The sequence below is a fragment of the Musca autumnalis genome, unplaced genomic scaffold (genome assembly GCF_047663935.1).
Source record: "Musca autumnalis isolate F117 unplaced genomic scaffold, ASM4766393v1 scaffold_4, whole genome shotgun sequence".
NCBI lineage: Eukaryota > Metazoa > Arthropoda > Insecta > Diptera > Muscidae > Musca > Musca autumnalis.
Genome location: NW_027411977.1, coordinates 159,749,073 through 159,766,224, shown reverse-complemented (window position 1 = coordinate 159,766,224; position 17,152 = coordinate 159,749,073). Strand labels below are relative to the sequence as shown.

Sequence of the window (17,152 nt, the reverse complement as noted above, 5' to 3'; positions counted from 1 at the left end):
AATATTTCTGTTAACAGTTTAATTCATACACATGTTTATTAATAAAATAAAATAAAATAAAAATGTTGCCAAATTTCACTAAAAAATTCTTAAAATTAACAAAAAGGGGAACAACTCATTATTTGTACTGTCAACTAAAGAATTGCAAAATTCAGAACTTTTCAGTCTTCCACGGAATTTTTCGAAAATTTGGTTCTAATATTTCGTATGCCCACTTGGGCATCAATAACAGCTTGTAAAGGTCTCTAAATTTAATAAATATGTTTCGGAAGGTACAGTTGTATAACAACCAAGTCCTACATTAATACGATTTAAGCTTAGGGTCGTTGTCTTGGTAGTAGTCATATTACAATTTTTTGCATTTTCAGGGTCAACAGTCCCAAATTTCTTGAGGTTTTTGGTTAAATCATTTTTAAAACAAGTAAATAAACGTCCTCTGTCATTGTTTCCTTCAAAATCTGGATGTCACCAACGTCACTACTTGGTGTACAACCCCCCATAATTGACAGTTTTCCGAACTTTGCGGTATGTATTAAATTTTTGTTTTCCGTGGCTATAAAGGAGTTTCGCAATACTTTTTGAGGCCTATCGTGGCAGTACAGCATAATTTTAGTCTCATCAGAAAATATAACGTCATCCAAATACTTAAGATGGCGTGAAAAGTTGTCTGTAACAAGTCTGAATAGTTTCTATATGTTGTGCTGGGAGGGCAATGGTTTTTACCTAGTCAATCATGATGAAGGCTTGTTATTATTAGACATCGGATTTTGCATATTTGCATATTTTTATTAATAAAGATACGAAAATTCTGATTGGACCAAAATTCGTTTTGAAGAAAACTGAATTCAATGACAGGCTCATATTTTTTGCATATTTGCATATGCCCAAAATATGCAAAATATGCACAAAATATGCAAAATATGCAAGTATTTTTTTGACGAAAATCATCAAATTAATTTTGGAAAGTCATAAAAAAGTGTTCTAAATAAAGTTTATTGCCGTTAAACTTCGATTTCTTAGCAGATTTTTATGTTATTAACTATTATTCCGCCATAGCAATAAATCTGGACTAAAAGACTTAGAAAATTTCCTATAACCCAGCCCTCTTATTACAACATAAGTTGCTTTCTAATACAAATTTGTTCAAAAACTCTATCAGAAATGTCTAAATGAACGTATCCAAATATGTTGATAGTTTCTGCTGGGCTATAATTGTCTGACAGAATAACAAATGAGCTAAAAATTAAGAGTAAGAAAATAGTGAATATTACTTAAAATCTTTCATATTTTACTAAAAACATTTTAATTTGCTGGATGGGCTAATTGACCTGTTTATCGATACAGAGTCGGCGGAAAAGGGAACTGATGAAGTTGTTTGGTGACAACTGAAACTATAGTATTCCCTACCCTCCGCCCGCAACTAATCAATTTCATATCCACTGTAAAACATTTTGTTATTCAAATACTTGAATACAACAAAATATGGACTAAAGCTGAAATAAACACAAAGATGTAAAATTCTGCAGTCCAACAATAAAAAACGCCAACAACAATAATAGGCATCAGCACGGCCTTGTTGATCAATGCGTAATGCAAAAACAACAACTTTCTCGTTGTTTTACCCCCGCTTATTGAAGCAACACTCCTATGTTCGTATTCTTTGCAAAGCAAAGACGACATAAAAACAGTGGTGGATATAAAATTCTTTACTCTGAACACGTCTTGCTTTTTCAACGATCGCACAATGAATGGCGTCTCTTTATTTTCTCTACATCAACTTAGCCTAGCGTACATTATTTTATCTCATCTTATCTATTGTATTTATCTGAGTCTTATGCAACTATGTGTTAAAATACAACTATGCGTGTAAATACGACTGTGTGTTTCATTAAATATATTGGGTGTGTTCCTTATTCTACTACATCTCGGCCAGCCTGACAGCTGTGACCGCCCCGGTCACACAGGGGTTAACTTAATTAATCAATGGTAATGTATCAAATATCAAACAACAAAATATGTACAACACTTAGCCTAAACTATATACAACTAGATACAACTATATACACTACGGGCCAGAGCAGCCCTGGGCCTCGTCATCTGGGTCATTTGCCTTCCATAGCCTCATGTTACAGGCTTCTATCACCCCATCATAAGGAATCTGGGTGATTTGACAGTTTTCTATGTCTCGGACCACATAGCGGTCATTCGGTAAAACTTTCCACACGGTATATGGCCCTTTGAACTTGGGGATAAGCTTCTTATTTACTCCTATCGCAGTGTCCACATTTTTAATAACTACGAAATCCCCTACGTTAAAAGTGTTCACCTTATGTCCCTTTTCTTCTGATCTCTGCTCATTATATCTTTGCACTCTTGCTATGGCAGCCTCTGCCTTGTCTCTAATCTCCTTAATACCCCCCCCGGGGTCCAAAAAGTTCTCTTCTAGGTATTCAGACAGTTTATCTACTATTTGCCCTCTTTGGTTTACCCCAAACAAAACTCTACTAGGAGTGTCTCCTATTGACCGGTTAACCGTATTGTTGAATGCAAATTCTATCTTACTGAGCTGTTTTACCCAATCTGCGTGTGCTACATGTTCGCTGAGTTTTGCTAGCATTCCTACCAAAGTCCTATTGACCCGCTCAACTTGTCCATTCGCTTGAGGCGAGTGCACTGCAACCTTTATATGATCTATATTCTTTTCCTGTAAAAAGTCAGCAAATTCTTTCGATGTAAAACAGCTCCCTCTATCTGTTATACACCTAACCGGCCTACTATAATAGTCGAAATACTTCAATAGTGCCGCCGTTACTTCCTTGGTGCTTGTCGTAAGAACTGGGTAAAGCCGAACAAATTTTGTGAAAGCGTCAATTACGACCAGAATATGCTTTCTCTTCGACTGAAGCGCTGGTAATGGGCCCAAATGATCCAGGTGGACAGTGTGAAACGGTCGAGGTTCTTTCGGGATACTGTGCAATGCCCTTGCGTTTGGTTTATGGGGGGCCGAATACATAACGCACTTTAAACAAGTCTTCTTATGTTTGTCTATTTTATCTTTCATTTCTGGGAACCAATAGTGATTTTTCACTTTCAAATAGCATTTTTCTACCCCTAAATGTCCTAAATTCTCATGTATAGTTCTGATCACTTCAGTTTCCATGTCCTTCGGGACGAAAAATCGCAATGTATCGTTGATCTTCTTGTATACCACCCCATTTACCATATCGTACCCATTTACGGTTCCCTGTTCTAATTTCGATTTCAATTCACATATTTCCTTATCTCTAGCCTGCGCCGCACATAACTGGAAATCTATATCTTCCGCTTCGATTGTTGCTACTACCTTATTATTATTGTCTTCTTGCTCAACTCGAGACAAGGCATCTACGTGGGGCATTTTTTCTCCCGGTCTGTGCACTATGGTGTAGTTATAGTTTTCCAATTCTAGTGCCCATCGCGCAATCCGGCTATTAATGTTTCGTTTCGCCAAAGTCAAAGCTAGTGAATTACAGTCCGTCATTATTTTAAACTTTATCCCTTCCAGATACGCTCTAAACCTCCTTAGGGAGTAGATAATTGCCAAAGTTTCCAATTCGAAACTATGGTATCTCGTCTCAGCGTCTGTTGTCCTTTTGAAAAAATAGGCTACTGGATGGAAAACGCCATCATCCTGCTTCTGTAACAGTATCGACCCGAATCCTATTGCACTCGCATCGCAGTGCAGTTCTGTTTCCCTACTCGGATTATAAATCGCCAGGATCGGGCTTGATGTCAAACTTTGCTTCAATGTCTCAAAAGCTTCTTTACGTTCATCCGTTATTTCATATTTAACCCCATCTTTTGTCAACTCATACAGTGGTTTGGCTATTAGGGAAAATCCCTTCACAAATTTCCTAAAATATGAACATAAACCGAGAAAAGCCTGCATTTCTTTTATGTTCTTCGGCATCGGGTAACGCCCGATCGCTTCTACGTGGCTGTCCGATGGCTCGATACCTTTTCGCGACACCTTATATCCCAAATATTCGATTTCCCCATAGGCGAATTTACACTTTATGTGATTCATAGACTACTTTGTTTGGCAACGCAATTAGGGGATGCGAACAACCCTTTCTGCGGCGAGAGATGAGCCACCATTACTGCACCCAGCATTTCGCACAGTTGTTGGAGAGTTGCTTCTTCTGGAATATTTACACCAGCCAGCCTCAGCTGGGCTATAATATGTTCACGCACCATTTTCCTTTTGTATGTTTTTTGCACACACACACACGAATAGTTCTTTTTAGTTTTTCGTTTTTTTCTGTTTGCCTCACAGCGTAGTTAAATTTTTTGGTTTCCTCAGTTCTTCAGTTTGATTTTTTCTTCAGTTTTTTTCTATTTGTTTTCTTTAATTTATTTCAATTTAAGTAAAACAATTTTGATTCTTTGTTGGCACGAATTGCACAAGTCTTTTCTTTGAATTTTTAATTTCACAATGTCGTGGTATTGCGTCCACACCTGAGCTGAACACGTCTTGCTTTTTCAACGATCGCACAATGAATGGCGTCTCTTTATTTTCTCTACATCAACTTAGCCTAGCGTACATTATTTTATCTCATCTTATCTATTGTATTTATCTGAGTCTTATGCAACTATGTGTTAAAATACAACTATGCGTGTAAATACGACTGTGTGTTTCATTAAATATATTGGGTGTGTTCCTTATTCTACTACAACTCTTATGTTACACGCTGAAACTTTCATACGAAACTTTCCCATTATTTTGGCGTTCTTAGGTCGAGTTTCCCATTACAGTAATTTCATAAAATTACTTTTGTATTGAACTCGATCTATGAACGCCAAAATAATGGGAAAGTTTCGTATGAAAGTTTTAGCGTGTAACATAAGAGTTAGTTCGACTCAAATTGTAGGGTAATCAGTTTTAGGGCCATATAGCAAATTTCTCATTTTGTTTAAGTGCTGTTTTACATTTAAGCGATTTGTCTTACGATTTTTTGTCTCCTCTTTGCTCATCTTCGTAAATTTCACACACAGGGTTGCATTTTTTTGTAACATGGTACCAAGTGTACATTTTGTTAAAAATGCTTAATGTAAAAAGAAGGTATTTTATAAAAATATGTTATACAAATTTTAAAATGCTTATAACAAATAATCATTTTATGCTTTAAATGATTTTTTATGCACAAAATTCATTGCAAAACTAATTTTTGTTTCAATTTCTCTTACTATGTTTTGCAACTCTGCCTAACAAGAATAACCACCACAAAGAGGAGACAAAAAATCGTAAGACAAATCGCTTAAATGTAAAACAGCACTAATTTGCTGGATGGGCTTATTGACCTGTATTAGGGTAACCCTAGTACTACCAGATAAAATGCAACAATCTGGCAGCATCATAGCAGTGTTGCATGCATCAGTAGTTTTAAGTTATTAGCTTCGTTCCAGAACTAAAAAGTTTTTACACATTTAACACATTTAGCACATTTTTGCCCGAAATGCGTTTGCTCTATTGCAACGAATCACAACCATACCGACTCATGTCCAAAATTATATTCATCGGACTTAAGACAACAAGACAAAACTGCGGCTGTCACATCCTGGCAGGAAAAATGGAACACAAGTATATACGGCAGACGATTTTATTCATTCTCCCCTAAAGTCAACTGCAACCCTTGGTTTCGAAACATCAAAATGCCCCGAAGCGTCGCAACAACCATTACGAGACTTAGGTTTGGCCATAACCAGATGAAACAACATCTCCACAAGATCAATATTACCAGCACTGACAGATGTGATTGTGGTGACATCCAAACCGTGGACCACGTCACATTCAATTGCCCAGACGTTAACCTCAGCACAAGACGTGCTCTATTACAGAAACTGCGACAACTCGGTATACATCAACCATCAGTCGATGATATTTTTAAAACAAACAACATTAAGGCCTACCTGGCCTTATGGACTTATTACAAAGAAGCAGACATTAAAATTTAAATCAGAATCAACATTCAAGAACACAGAACTCCCAAGAAAAATTAACAAATCTACAACGTTCCCATGCAATACATTTATACCCATGAAAGTGGCAACATAGACTTAGTGTCTCATGTCACTTTAAATTCCACCCCAAACATGGTGGAATTCACATATGAAAACATATGTCTGAAGAAGAAGAAGAAGAAGCTTCGTTCCAGAACTAAAAAGTTTTTACACATTTAACACATTTTGCACATTTTTGCCCGAAATGCGTTCCCGTACACCAAAAAAGTTGCAAAATGTTCACTTCTCTTTGAACAAAAATGGCGCTGAATGGCTTTCTCTTTAGAAACTTTTTACACGACAAATTTGAGCGAGCAAAAATGTGCAACATGTTTGCCGGCTTCCGATTCGCTGACACGCCGACTTTGACATCTGTTCCAGATTTTTTGACGTTTCTGCCGTTTTTCCGTTCCCGTACATTTTGGAAAAATGTGTGCGTTGAACTCATTTTTGACAGTTTTCTCTTTTGAACATTTTACCATTAAAAAAGTACTGGAACGAAGCTATTATCTCTCTCTTTTATTGTCAGTACACAGTCAGTGAGTTACTTTGCAACCACCAAATAATAGACATCTCATCTGTACATATTTCGTCATATTTCATTGTTCTTCATAATTAATACTTTATTTCAACTCATAAAACCACTTAAAGTTTTATTCAATAAATGAATTGATTGTTATGTTTAAACATCGTCTTTCATTCAATCGACCACCTCCGTAAGAAAATAACAATTTGGCGACGAGGATTTTGGAACAAATATGTATCATTCTCGCTAACAATTTGGCGACGAGGATTTTGGAACAAAGATGTATCATTCTCGCTAACAATTTGGCGACGAGGATTGTGAATCAAAAACCGCTCACACAGTAACAACAGTAACAAAAGGAATTTCACAATTTCATCAGAACTTTCAACAAGGCTGCGTAATAACATCAAGACATCGCACACAATAAAAGTTGTGGCAGGAAGATTTTCAAGGAAAACATCAAAACGCACAAGCGCAAGTTCATCAGGAATATTCTAACAAGAATTTTCAAGAAATCTTCAGAGATCAACACCCACACTCACAACAGTTTGCAGTCTCACATATACAACATTAGCATTAGCTATAGACTTCAACTGCTACATAATATTGACACACACGGCTAAATAAGCAACCGAACGCATATTTATTTTTGTACATTTTTGCTTATTTCGTTTTTTACGCCTAATCTTTTTTGCGTTGGCATAATCGACATCCACGCTACATATTTAGCAGTCGGCTGACCATTCGTAAGAACGATTAGAGTTGCCAACGCAGTAATAAAAAGGTGCCATTTAATGTCAAAATGCTTCCATCATATGGTAGAACCTAAAGAATACTAATTACACTGTGATACAAAAGTGGACAAACATTTTTTTGCAGGTGTTCTGATGCATAAATTCGGTATTGTCGGAGTCCATGGAAGACGAAAATACCTTTGGTTTCTTTGGGTCACTTCGTTTTTTGATTTTATAACGGAAAAAGGAGGAAATTTAGTTAGCTTTACAAAATGGGGAAAACCAATGAAATCAGTTGAAAAATGCGTTAGTTATGCCATCTTTAGTGTGTTAACTTTTTGGTTTTTCCTTTATAAAAGTTTGGTACCTTGTACGTAATTGTTAACTAGACAAATTCAAACTGCAATCATAAGCACCAAGGTACCAACTTTTATAAAGGAAAACCCAAAAAGTTAAAACACAAAAATGCCATAACTCACGAATTTTTCAACCGATTTTATTGGTTTTCCCCATTTTGTAAAGCTAACTAAATTTCCTTCTTGATAAAGGTAAATAGTTACGCAGTTTGGTGTCTTTTACGCTGCCTAGAGCACCAGAAAAAGCATTTTCCTGTTTTTTAATGCGTTTTTGTCACACTTAAATCATGTTAATGATTTGTTGAGTTGTGTTAATAGTAGGAGTTGTATGTCATTTGCTTTTGCTGATGATGTCCAAATTTTGTTTAAAGGAGAATATATGTTTTTGGATGTTCTGCAGTCGTCAATTGATTTCAGTGTCAATATGTTGGTTACTTGGTTGTCTTGTAACGGGCTCTCAGTGAATACTCGGAAGACTAAAGTGGATGTTTTTCGGAAACTTGCAAGAGGATTCAATTAGTGTTTCCATCTATAGTACTACTATAAATGTTGTAAGCTCGATGAAATGTCTTGGTTTGTTTCTTGATAGTGGTTTAGTGTTTGATGTGCATGTGAATTCTGTGGTGACCAAGGTAAACTTTGTTTTAAGAAAGTTGTACTGTTTGGACTTAGTTCTGTCTAGAGACATTAGAATTCAATTGGTCCATGCATTGATTATGCCTCACTTTTTGTATTGTGCTGAGATTTTCGGGGGTAGTTATGGTTTTGTTTTGCGTAAGCTGCAACTATTGTTTCATAGTGTTATGAGATATGTTTTCTATGTTAAACGTCGTGATCATATTTCTCCTTATGTGAAAGAGTTTCTTGGTTGCACGTTTAAAAATTTTTTGAGTTTGCGGTCTATGTTATTTTTCTATAAGGTTTTTAAGTTGGAGACCCCTTTATGTGTGTTGAGTCTGTTCACGTTTTCTCGTTCTGAGAGGAACAAACAGATAATTGTTCCGCAGTTGACTCCTTTTTTGGAAAAATCGTTTTATGTTAGAATTTCGCGTGTTTATAACAATCTGCCACCAAGCCTCAAGACATTTAATTCCTCTTTAAAATGCTACAAGAATAAATTATGTGCTCATTTTAATCGTAATGAAATACAGCGTTCATAAATTTTGTCTTAGTTTGTAATGATATATTGTTGCATAGTTGATTCTAAAAATGATTATTTTGTTATATATTTTTATTTCTTAATTTACATGCTTTTGCTTTTATTTATGTATAATTCTATTTATGATAAGCTAAGAAATATTGTTAGATATAAGTAACTGAGAGTAGTTATGGTATAGCTGGTTTTAGAACCGCTCTGGCCCTATGGGCTAGGTTACTGTGATTGTCAAATAAATTAAAAAAAAAAAATTGGCAAGCAAAGCTGCAAATATTCGGTGCTTTTGCTAATATTGCGTTAGCATTTTAAACCCTGCAGCAAGGCCTTTCTCCACCAAGAGGAATTTTCCGTGCCCAAGCCTTGTTATTGAAGGCCAATAGACTTGGCTTCAAAATAAATAAATAAAAATCACTTTGGAAATTTTTAAATTCCTTATCTATGCTTCATTTAAATTGCTTTTGCTTTTCATTTGTAAACCAAAATCTTGACAAAATTGACGATTTTGATACCCATAAAATCACAATTATGACAACACTTGTTCGATGTTCATTTAGGTTTCGTTGTTTGATTCTAAACAGAAACAAAATATATGAGATATCTCTTTTCTCACTCTAGAATCAAACCACTAAACAAAATGGTTCGATTAAAACGAGTTCGATGTTTAGGTTAGGTTAGGTTTGGGGATGTGTAGTTTTGACTACGCCACTCGGAGACCTTTCGGTCCATTGTGATCATCCATAAAGAAAAAAGAGAGTTCAGAATTACCTGAAAAGACAGGAGAAGAATAAAGAAAAAAGGGGTGTGGTTTGGAAAGTAGTAATAAATGAATTATTAATAAGAAAGAATAAAGATATAATAAAGAAAGAGAGGGTGGTTTATTAGGCGATGGTGGAAAAAACTGTCAGAGAAGTAGTTACGCTTATGGGTCGCGCCGTCCCAGCCAATTCAGATTTTTGATGATGTTGTTTATGATTGTTGGTTCCATGTTTGAGTAGAAGGTTAAGCTTGGAGGAAAGCGTATTCCTGTTAATCTATATCGCTTTCGAGTTAACATCGGGCAACGACATAAAATATGCTCGATCGTCTCCGTTTCCTCCTCATCTTCACAGAGCCTGCAATAGTCCACGCCATCATCCTGCCATTTGCCGATAAAAGCTCGGATGTTGCAATGGCCGGTAATGACTCCCGTCAATACCCTGATTTCTTATTTACTCAAACTTAAAAGTGAAGTTGTTCTCTTTGTTGAAAGATTCGGCCAAATGGCCCTTGACACGTTGCACCTTGGTTCATTATGCCATAGTTCCTTGGCTTGTTCTTCAAAGAACGTCTCCACCTTCCGAAAAACGTGACATATGGGTGGTTTGATAGAATCAGTGATAGCTTGACTTGTTTATTGAGATCCATATCTTGCCAGTTCATCTGCCCTCTCGTTTCCCACAATGTCACAGTGTCCCGGTACCCAGCAGAGTCGGACAGCGTTAGTGAGGTTCGCCAAAGCAGTTCTACACTCAAGAACGGCCTCAGACTTGATATTGGGGGATTTGAGGACTTTAAGAGCCGGCTGACTATCAACGAAGATAGTCACCGGTTCAAAGATTTCAGCATCCAGACCTTTTATCAACTCTGCGGCCATTTTGATCGCGAAGATTTCTGCTTGGAAAACACTACAGTCGCTGTTCAACCTATATGAGTATTCGAGGCAAAGCTTCTCGCAGTAGACGCCAGCTCCGGTACCTTCTTCCATCTTGGTCTGTATAGAAAGCCAGACCGTCCAGAGGAGGGTTACTACGGATCCAGTCATCTCTACTAGGGATAACGACCTCAAAATCATCAAATCTATGGATTGGTGATAAGTAGTCGCTGAATTTCCCCTGCTGATTCAAGCTAAGGTTTGGCCCTAGCTCCCGAAGAATGCATGCATGATATGAAGAAATCTTTGAGTAATAATTTTTTCCGAATGATATAGTTTTTCCTCAAAAAATAAATATCCCTAACATATAATGAAAATAGAAATAAATTTATAAAATGTCGTACGGAATTTGGAACTAACATTACAGCCCAGTTCAATCAGCTGGGTATTTCTGTTACCTTATATTGTTCTACCATGCATCAAATCGTAATTTTGAGTAAAATATACAGTGACTGTCACTGAAAATGAAGCAACCTGAAATAAAAAATGTAAACGTCGATAACTTGGAAACGAGTTGAGATTTTTTTTAATTCCAAAAACTATTTTGTAGGCTGAAAAGTTGTCTTTGAGATGGCATAGAAAAATATTTCATTTACAGTACCGTTATACTAAAATTTTACCGAAAAACAAAAAATTGGCATTTTTAAATTGAGCATTGAAAATGATGCACCACCTGCGAGAGTTTGCCATTCTCCTACCAGGCGCGTCTTCCCGGGTGGCGGATGGGAAGGGAGTCACTGCAATGTGTGGAGTCGGAGCCGTCCTTGGGCAACCAAAGCCGGACCCAACCCCGCACATCGTGGAGACCCTGGGGGTGTTCGGACCCCTCGTGGACCAAAAATTGGATCGGGGTAGTTCCCTTAAATAAATTAACTAAAATGGGTAGAAAGAACAGGAGAAATAAAGTTACGGTGCAGGGAGTAAATAACCCAGTAGCGGTGGCAAACGTTGGTGTGACCACAAGCCATGTGTCAAGAGATTGTGATCCGGCTGTTTTAGATGTAGATGCCTTGGCACCTACAGCTGTACCTGTTACAAGTGCATCAATTCCAACCCCAAAAATAGATGACGACCCGGCAATTCAAACGGACCATGATTTAGCCAGGGCTGGTGAAAGCCAGTCTACGGCAGACAGGACCGCAGTTGTGGGCAGTGACGACCTTCACGGGACCCTCAGAACTATTCATGACAGTTTAGAGAGGCAAAGTAGGGAACTCCTCGACCAGCTGGATAGGCTGGTACCGGATGAGCATTGTGAGGACACACACCCGGAGAATTGTTACACAATCTGACCCTGACTGACGATGAGCTGGACACCACGATGATCCCGGCCAAGTCTACACAGGAAGTTTGCTGTGACTCTAGCAAAGGGAGTGCGAACCCTGATACCCAACTGGATGCAAGTCTGATTCCGACTGGTCCTGTGTCGGCACTTGCCGACAATAGGCTTCAATAGCAGACTGCAACTGAAACGATGTCCGACGACGGGGAATCTTTCGAGACCCCGACAACGGGCAGCGACTCGAAAGTTGCATCTGCACGAGAAGCATCGGATACGAAGTACTATAAACGTGCTGTATCCTACCTCCGCAAGTTCGTAGGGAGAGATGCGAACTTGCATTCGGCGAGGGAGGTCCACCTCATCAGGGGTAAGCTGAAATTTATAAGGAACTTTGAGAGAACTTACCCGCGTGAATTTCATCGCGAGTGGAAAGGATCTTCCTCCCGGATAAAGTAGTGGAGCCGGTAAGCCTACTGCCTCTGACAAATGTGCTGCGCCGAAACCTATTCAGAAGCTTAACCCGAACCGACAGGTAAAGGAAAAGGCTGATGAGTGCACCCCCAAACCTACAGGCACCCATAGTGATGACCGACCGGTAAAGGACTCTGTCTCAAAGCCTGATTCTGCTCCGAAAGGCAAAGCTGAAGCGGCTGGAAATGCTGGTCTCAATAGGAAGATGGTTAGGCCAGCTAAGGAAACATTGTCTTCTGGAGGAACGAACAATGTCCCGCAGCATAAATCTGTGAAGCGCGTTCGTTCCGCCGAGGGTCCACAGCCTTCGCCAAAGAAGACAATGACTTCTCAGCTGGTTGAACCATCAACCTCGTATGCGGCGGCTGTTGAGCGTACAACCAAGGGGAAGCAACTGAGTACAGAGAAGGCATCCACCTCCTCTGGAAAAGTTAAACCCAAGGCGCACGGTCAAGGACGCAAGAAGCCATACTGTAGACCGGTTGCAGTGGCAGATGATAAAGACCTTCATTTGGCAATCATCGACAGTGCTGACCCAAATGGTAGAATCAGCGACAGTCACTGGTTGCTTTTTGAAACTGGTCTTCGGTCTGCCATAGTTTCTGGACCGGAAGATCAGGAAGACCGACAATTTTGCAGCGGCTTCTTACGAAAGGGTGTCAAGGTTATTAACTGTCTGAACAAGAAGTCACGAGATTGTCTTGTTCGGGCAGTGGGGGCTTTGGCGCTATGTGGGGACGAGCTGATCTTGCGGCGGTATCCCTATCCGATATTCCGTCCAGGAAAATTCTTTCAGCGTGGATTCCTCCTCCTACTGTGGATAAGGAGCTCCTGCTGAAAATGTTGAGATTGCAAAATCCCAACCTCACTACTTCGGGCTGGACTGTAATAAGTCTAGCAACCTGTAACGAGGATGGTGGTTTGGTTGCAAGAGTGGCGGTTGACCCCCCTGGGGAGTTATATCTTAGAGAACGTGAGGGAAAACTGAATTTCGGTTCAGGATGGGTTCGGTTTCAACTGAGTCCACCCCACGAAACTCAGTAAGGGTAGGGAAGCGGCATAGGCTGCGCATCTTCAGATTAATCTACTCTTGTCCCTCACGACCTCTGAAGTGGACATTATCTTAGTCCAGGAGCCTTATATCTATAAGAATAAGGTTTCTGGACTAAGCAATGCCAATTTCGACATCTTCGCCGCGTCCGAGGGGGACAAGGTGAGGACTTGTATAGTAGGTAAAAAGAGCTTAAATCTAATCTTTCTATCTAATTACAGCAACGGTGACTGTACACGGTTAGGCCGGAGCATGGTACGGGGATTGAGGCCCCAGACCCACCAAACCAAGGAACTTGGCGAGCTTAGAAAAACCACCAGGCGACTGTATAACAGGGCGCATGAGACTAAACTCGACATTGATTGGGACTCCTACAAGGTGAGTTTCAAAAAAAAAAAGAGTGAGATCAAGGGAGGTAAGAAAAAATCTTGGGTTAATTTCTGTGAGTCAGTAGAAGGAGTCAACGATGCAGCTCAATCCCACGGCAGCGGGTTCTTTCGTACCGGATTGACCCGGAACAACACAAAACCAATGTTCCGGCCAGCGGCTGCCACCTCAGTGTGTACATGTTCGTATTTGTTTCGTTTTTCTGTGTTGGGAGCAGCATATCCCGGAATGCTTGCTCCGAATTCTTTTGGTCCGTGCCGGGACGGAGGAAAACCCAGGACCAATATATCTGTGCTCAGTTTGTCACATCCGCATCTTCACCCACATCCAACCTTCGGTGAGATGCAATAGATGTCAGGAGTGGGTACATCTAAGGGGTTGCTCTGGACTCGTCCACGGGAGGGACTATGTTGCTGCATGCTGTGTGAACACAGTTCCCAGTGAGTCGTCGTCGGATTACGAGACTCCCTCGTCGTCTGATTATGAAACTCCCCCGCAGTCCCCTCGACAACAACTGCACACGCAGCTTTTAACACCAGCCGTTGTTGTCCCAATCACCGAAAATGCAGCCTTTTTGCAATTGAATTGCAATGGACTCCGAGGTAAGATCGAGGAGATAGTAGATTTTATGAGTCGGAAGAACATCAAGGTCGCGGCGGTGCAGGAAACCAAGCTGAACAACAACCACAGCTTAGAGCATTGTGATGGTTACAATGTTCGGAGGAAAGATTGCACCAGAAGTGGAGGTGGGGGATTGGCTTTCCTATTGCAATACAGACCTGTCCAATACAGACCTATCTCGATTGAGCCTGTCTCTAATGACCCATACATGGAATGTATGGGGGTAGCAGTCAGGTGTGGAGCTGCCGAGATAGAGTTGCTGAATGTATACATCCCGCCGAGAAATAGTTGTATTCCTGATTATAGGCCTGACATTAGCCCGCTCTTGCAAGGTCATAATCGTCTGGTCCTGGGGGATTTTAATGCGCATCATGAGATGTGGCATTCGGCCCTCGGAAACGACCAGAGAGGTACAGCGCTGGCTGAGCAGATTGATAGCTCTACGTTTTGCACGGTCAATGAGGACGCCCCTACCAGAATTAGAGGAGAGTGTCACAGTTCGCCTGACATAACCATCGTGTCACCTGGTCTGACAAATGACGTTACCTGGCAACCCGTCATTTCCCTTGGATCAGACCATTTCCCCATAATTGTCTCCATTAGCAGACCACCCGACTTCATCACCTCTGAACGCCGCACGTTTGTCAATCATAAAAAAGCTGATTGGCCGAGTTTCAGAGAGTTCACCAATCACCGCTTCAGAGAATTGCCCAATCCTTCTGATGTTCGGGTAGCGGAAAGGACGTTCCGGGACATCATCACTGCTGCAGCCGCTCGCCATATCCCTGCTGGTCGAATACCCGAAGTAAGACCAAATTTCCCAGCAGAGGCGACGGGATTAGCAAACGAGCGTGATGAGCTTCGTCGTATCAACCCCAATGACCCCAGAGTCAGGGAGCTGACACTGGAAGTTAACAGGCTGGTCGACAGTTTGTCGAGCATCCCGAGAGTGACAGGGCGAAGAGAAGAGTATTACGTCGCATCAGATCTCTTCCTGCCGAGGATGAACCACCACAATTTACAATGGATGATGTTGCCAATGCCATCAGGAACGCTAAATCATCCAAAGCGTTGGGCCCTGATGGAATCTCCATGGTAATGTTGAAGCAGCTGGATGAGCCGGGAGTCGAGTATCTCACCAAAGTCTTCAACTTGTCGCTAGCCACCCTCGTTGTTCCCGAAGTCTGGAAAATGGGCAGGGTGGTCCCACTACGGAAGCCAGGCAAGGATGCCAGCAAAAGTGAATCGTACAGACCGATTTCGCTTTTGTCGCCCGTAGCAAAGACACTTGAGGCCTTGATCCTCCCCAGTATCAGAAATAGCTATCAAGTTGCCGATCATCAACATGGATTCCGTAAGCAGCACAGCACGAAAACAGCGCTGCACGCCATTACCACATATATCTGTAAAGGACTCAACCAGAGACGGCCGTGCGATAGAACAGTGATGGTGGCTCTTGACTTATCAAAAGCCTTTGATACAGTCAGGCACTCCACGCTGTTTGAGGACATTGAGCAGACAACCCTCAGGCCAAGCTTGAAACGTTGGATAGTCAACTATATGTGTGGACGCCAGTCGTACGTGGAATTCAGGAATAAGAAGTCCAAACCCCGTAGAGTGAAACAGGGAGTTCCCCAAGGTGGGGTGATATCTCCGGAACTTTTTAACCTCTACCTCTCCTGTATTCCACCCCCTCCAGACGGCATTGAGATCGTGACGTATGCGGATGATTGCACGATCTTGGCGTCGGGTACCTATCCTGATGACATCTGTGAGAGACTGAACAACTATTTAACTGATCTTACCACCTTTTTCCATTCGAGGAATATGCAGATTTCCCCCCACAAAATCTACAGCCACTCTGTTCACCACATGGACAGCGCAGTTTGGACGTGAGTTGAATGTCGTGGTCGACGGTAGCAGAATTCCGACCACAAACTGCCCTAAAATTTTAGGGGTCACATTCGACACTACATTTAGTCGTGCGCACACGCCACAGCTATCTGCGACAAGTTGAAAAGTAGGAACAAGGGGGTGCAGATAAAGAAACCTTGTTGACCACATATAACGCGATAGGTCGGTCTGTGGTAAGCTATGCGGCTCCAGTCTGGTCCCCGAGATTGTGTGATTCGAACTGGAAAAAGATTCAAACTTGCCAGAATGCCGCCCTGAGAACAGCGACAGGGTGCCTCCTCAAATCTTCAGTGGACCATCTACATGAGGAGGCAAAAATTCTTCCTGTAAAGCAACACAATGAGATGCTTTCGTTGCAGTACCTGCTTGGATGTTATCGTGTGAGCCATCCCAATCACCATCTTGTGGGTAGGCCCGGCCCATTCAGGGAGATCAGGAAGGATATCCATGCTCTAGAGGGAGAGGTCCAACGATACAGGAGAGAACCCCTAGATCAACAAGCATATCAAGCAGGATTGAATAGCATTCACACGGACGCAGTTGCCAAGGCCTTAAGCAATTATAGTGTGAATAAAGTACTCGGAGTACATCCTCCATCTATCGCAGCTGAGGAGCGTCAGCTGCCACGACAAACTAGAGTAGTTTTGGCTCAACTACGCTCGGGATATTGCAGTCGCCTAATTCTTATTGGGCGGAAATCGATCGCGCCGTGCAAGACATCTGCCCAGTATGCGGCATGGGCCCGCACGACACACAACACCTTTTTAACTGCCCCGCCAAACCTACACATCTAACTCCGGTGGATCTGTGGCTACATCCCATCGAAGCAGCCACTTTTCTGGAACTGGAGATAGACCCAGAGTCAGATTGAACAGAGGAACGAACAAATAAACATAACAAAAACACTGTTACAACAACAACAACA

The 17,152-nt window shown here is 41.1% G+C and overlaps 1 protein-coding gene across 1 annotated transcript in view; it reads right to left on the bottom strand.

The window, feature by feature from the left end:
* LOC141401410 (alpha- and gamma-adaptin-binding protein p34) overlaps nucleotides 1-17,152 on the bottom strand; it is an 86,766-nt gene that overhangs the window by 40,330 nt on the left and 29,284 nt on the right. The window lies entirely within an intron of this gene.